General features: G+C 40.8%; 1 pseudogene; it reads right to left on the minus strand.

The window, feature by feature from the left end:
- Positions 1-365: 365 nt before the first annotated feature.
- LOC116879899 lies at positions 366-4,486 on the minus strand (annotated as a pseudogene).
- Between the last annotated feature and the right edge of the window lie 621 nt (positions 4,487-5,107).

Here is a 5,107-nt window from a genome sequence, read left to right on the forward strand (position 1 = left end):
ATGAGTTAGGTAATATCGATTGCCTTTTTTGCATGTAAGGAAACTGGACTTTAGATATTTAAGCTAATAGCTGAAGTCCCATCTAGGCAAGATGGGAGGCTAGAGGAAGACTGACCATGGTAGCGGGTATCTGTCTCCTACCTTAGAGTAGGGTCAAGCCCCATAATCTTGTCCATGAGAGAAGGTGCCAGACTGAGGTGGGATCTGGGGTGGGGGACAGAGGGTGCACAGGCTGAAACAGAGGAAACAGACCCATTGTCCCTCCAGGCTCAGTTCAGATTTGGACCCAGTGAGTAGAGGCACCACGCCCACAAACTCTCCAGGTTTAGTCCCCACAGGCCCATGACCTGGGTGGAAGTCAGCTGTCACAGGTATAGCTTGTGAGTTTTGATGTGGTGGAGCTTCTCATGTAGATTCAGGAAGGAGGGCCTTGGGGCAGAGTTCAGGTGCTTGCAGTTCTAACTGACCCTGTACACAATAGGTGGGCAGCCCTGGGATATCCATCAGATAACCCTTCTCCTGAGGGACAAGTTCCTTCAGGAAATCCTTGGACAAGGCGCTCTCTCAAAGGAGTAGATTTCCCAGAGAAAGATTCCAAAACTCTACACTTCAGACTTGGTGGAGAATTTCTTCTCTTTCAGGGGCTCGGGGACTGTCCACTTGACCTGAAGCTTGCCTGTGTCCTGTGGACTAGTGGCCTTTTTGGTGAGAAGGAAGTCACTGACCTTGGCCACAATTTCCTTGGATGCCAGTACGTTGCAGCGGCCAGGTCCCAGTGCACAAAGTACTTGTCCTCCAGGTATTTCATGGCCTTTCAGACTTCTAGTGAGAACTTGAAGAGGTAGGTCATCCACCAGGCTTCTTTGGCCCTGCGCTCAGTGATGACGTAGTTCTGCCTTTCTCCTCCAGGATCACACTCGGAAGCTGGGCCTGCTTGCAGTTGGCCGAACTGTGTCATGACAGAAGATTCAGGCAGGAAGGCCTGCGCAGTGGCATCATTTTTCACTCACTGAACAGCGACCTTGTTCCCTTGATAACCGCCCAGAATCGGTCTCCAATCCCCTTTCCAGTGGTCTGCAGCAGCTTCAGGCAGTTGGTCAGTGTCCAGCTGCAGTGGAAGAACTCCTCCAGGGCCATCACTGTGCCCTCCATGAACTTTGTCTTCATGAGCTGAGTGCAGAGTCCACCTGCATGTGAGGTGTGGTCTCCACCAGCTGCACCAGCTCCTTGACCTGCACCTCTCATCAGTGCTGAGTGTGCATACATGATGCAGTGATGCTCACCTTGCCATCAGACGTCACACGGTGTGCGGCCCATCTGGGTTAGGCAGGGCTCTCCCGTGCTGGGACCAGACCTGTCTCTGGCAGGCACAGAGTTGCCTCTAACCACTGGTGCCAGCAGAGGCTCTAGGTGGTGCTGCAGCTCTGCTGGGGGCTCCCTCTTCCCCTGTTGTCTGGGGCTCAGCCATCAACCACCACCAGGGAGGGGGAGCAGAATTGAGTTCATTATAGCTCTAGAGTCCTTCCTGGTTAACCTAGCCTGTGCCAAGGCCTGGCTGGGACTGCTCTCCTCCTGGCCCCAGCCTACTCTGTGGTGGCCTAGCCTTGGAAAAGAGCCAGGCTTTCATGGGTCGGTCATATGGTGTGCAGCGTGGCGTGAGCTGGTCACACCTCCGTGTCTGTGATGCCCAGGGCAAATAGAAAGTCTGCTGGAATAGCTTTCGGAAGGGTGGGGAGAGCTTACCAAAACGTGATTGCAAAAACACAATTACATATGACATTCTATTTACATACTTTTTCCTATTAGTCAAGTTTCAGCTGTGAAAATGTACATTTGAAATGTATTTTATATATAACAAGAGATACCTATGATATATAACAACACATAAAACTGAATTGAAATATTTCAAAATAAAATATGAGGAAATGTAGTTTGTCATTAATATTTGGAAAGATTACTGTGTGAATTTTGTACCTAGTGTTTAAATGTCTTAAAAATGTAGTTTATACATGCTAATACATGTAATTCACCTTTAGGCAGGGAATTTGAGATATAAGCTAATTCTTATCATGGAATTATTAAAATGTCTTTTATTAAAAATGGTCATTTTTTAAAGATACATTAAACTTTCATATTCCCCAAAATTGTTTAAAAGTTATTAATGGAATAATAGGGATAATAGGGCTTCATTAAATTACTCAGTAAAATTTTACTGAGCAGTTACTACATGCCAAGCCTAATGCTTGGTTAGGAGAATAAAAAAATGTACAAGAGGTAATTCCTGTTTTCAGCAAGGCGATAGTAAATCCAAGAAGGCATATGGGTTCCCCCCAAATTTCATTCACATACGATGAGTATTAGGGTTATAAACAAGATATTAAAATAGTTCAAAGAAGAGGCCTCGGAATCAGGAAGTTATTTTGTTCCAGTTTTATTGGGGTAACATTGTATTATTTTAAGGTTGCCATTGTAATGTTTGATGTATGTATACATTGTGAAATAATTACCACAATCAAACTACTTAACACATCCATCACTTCACAGAGCCACCTTTGATGTGTGCTGAGAACATTTACAATGTACTCTCAGCGGTACAAACTAAAGGTTCGAACCCTTTGACCAAGTTATTTTAAGTGGCCAATTTAGGCTTTGTTATATATTCTTTTTTTGTATGGAGATTTAGAATATATTTTATATCTAATTTGTACTTGGGCACATTCAGAATGATTTCTTTACATACCACCCCCCAACCCCCACACCCCCAGAATTTTACCAAAAAGAAAGGTAACATCTTGCATAAACCAAGCCCGGAGTGGTAAGGTAGCCCGACTCTTACAGCTCACCCAAAGGCAAAGAAGTGAAAGGTGATGGACTGGGATAAAAATTACAGATAGGATATTGTCAGAAGAATTTCTCATTCATTTCTATAGCTGCAAACACTCATTTTTTCCCCCCAAGTCCTTTTTATCTGCCATTTAGCAAGAATCCAATTACTGAGCATGAGCTTACTGCCTCATAAATAACATCCTCTTAGCTTTCCAATCACACCATTCCAATTCTGTATTTTGTCAGCAAAAGTCCTGTTTTTAAAAATAATACTTTGGCCATCTGCTTACCCATATGTGCTACACATCACTGAATGTTAGATTCTCTGCAAATTTTATAGACGGTACCACAAACTTTGAATGTGTTTTCTCTCATAATTAGCATTTTACAACCACATTAAATTGATCACAGGTAAACTGTTTCATTTTGGTGTGTTATTTTGATTGTAATCAGACTACTTGCTGGAAAGTGATTTTGTAGCCAATATATTTTACTTATAAAGAGTTTTCTTTCCTCTTTATAGCAAATACATTATTTTAAAGGTCACACTTGTCAGACCCATAAACTAAATCCCAGACTTGCAATGTAAAGCATCCCTCGAAGGATCCATCAGTGTTTACACTGGGGTGAAAAATGTTATCTTAGCAGCTTCATCAATTTCAACGACTGATGGTGTCATTTGCAATCTCTACAATTGGCTCCTCCCAAATGAAGGAGAAAAAGGGAAAACAACTTGGTCAGGGATTTGGTTTTCCTGTTCTCCTAAGCGCTCTCTCTCTCTCTCTCTCTCTATATATATATATTCCTAAGTTATATATTATATATATACACACATATATGTGTGTGTGTGTGTGTGTGTGTATATATATATATATATATATATATATATATATATAAAAACACTTCCTTTTCCTAAAAAAAAAAAAAACACATACACACACACACACAAGATAAACTACAAATAGACATATAGTGATGTATAGTGAGATCTGAAGCTACCATAGTTGTTCATATGAAAAACTTTCCTACTTATGGGTGAATTAGGGAAATTTTTAAATCCCTTGGAAGCCTACCAAACATAGGCTTTGGTGTTTTCGTAACACAACCATGAGGTATAAAACCTTTCAAGTCCTGTTTTTGTTTTTTTTTTCAATACCCCATATTTCCATGGTGAAAATGTAAGTTGAGCAATTCCACATGAAATATGCAACACAATAGTTGCAGTTCACAGTTTTTAATGCAAAGCTTGTTTTTGTTCTCATTCAGTTATAATGAGTCAATTCCTCTTTGTTTTATGTTTGACCCATGAGCATATGAGTGTCAACTTCTGGGTTACCAATTTGCAAGATTGCTTTCCTTCTCTCCAAAGCTTTGTTTCTTTCTTGTTTTCTTTTTTCCTGGAGATTTATTTAAATTTTGTCTTTACAAAATTGAGAACTGTGCAATGTGGTTAATTCTTACTGGATTTCTCACCTGAAGCTACCTGGGACAGAATATTCTGCTTCCTTACCTAGTGCAGATGGGTAGGAAAAAAATCAGATGTCCTAGGTTTTATTACCAACCTTCATGGTACAACTTGACTTTGGTGTGAAGTGCCCAGGTTTTCGGCTTTTACTTTAAAGTCGTCCTCTGTGAATTCCTTGTCATTATTCCCCGTCATTGATTAACTTCAAATGGTATCTTCCTACTCCTCTCCCTATGATTTGTCTTGATCTCAGTTGCTTTTTTTTTTTTTTTTTTTTTTAAGATTTTATTCATTTGACAGAGAGAGAGAGATCACAAGTAGGCAGAGAGGCAGGCAGAGAGAGAGGGGAGGAAGCAGGCTCCCTGTGGAGCAGAGAGCCCGACGTGGGGCTCCATCCTAGGACCCTGAGATCATGACCTGAGCCGAAGGCAGAGGTTTTAACCCACTGAGCCACCCAGGCACCCCAATCTCAGTTGCTTTTACTGGGATGGTTGTTCACAGTTTTTGCAGTTCTGTGTTTTCTTTTGAAAACAAGGACTGAACAAATGAGTAAAGCTGACCTTGAGAGTAATTTATTATAAGATTATAATTTACTCATTTTTGACATCTTTTCACAAGCAAATTAATAAAAGGTTCTTATTACATATAAACTCTCTCAAATACAAATTTAAGAGGACAGTCTAATGGAAAGGTTTATATAACTTAACTTTAGTTATATTAGCTGCTAAGAATTCTTAAGAGATTCAGTCAAGCTAGATTGTAATAAAATTAAGGACTCATATTCTGAATGTATTCTGGTGGACATATAAGGACACT

This window comes from Lontra canadensis, unplaced genomic scaffold, assembly GCF_010015895.1.
Source record: "Lontra canadensis isolate GAN:19392208 unplaced genomic scaffold, GSC_riverotter_1.0 scaffold64, whole genome shotgun sequence".
NCBI classification, from domain to species: Eukaryota; Metazoa; Chordata; class Mammalia; order Carnivora; family Mustelidae; genus Lontra; species Lontra canadensis.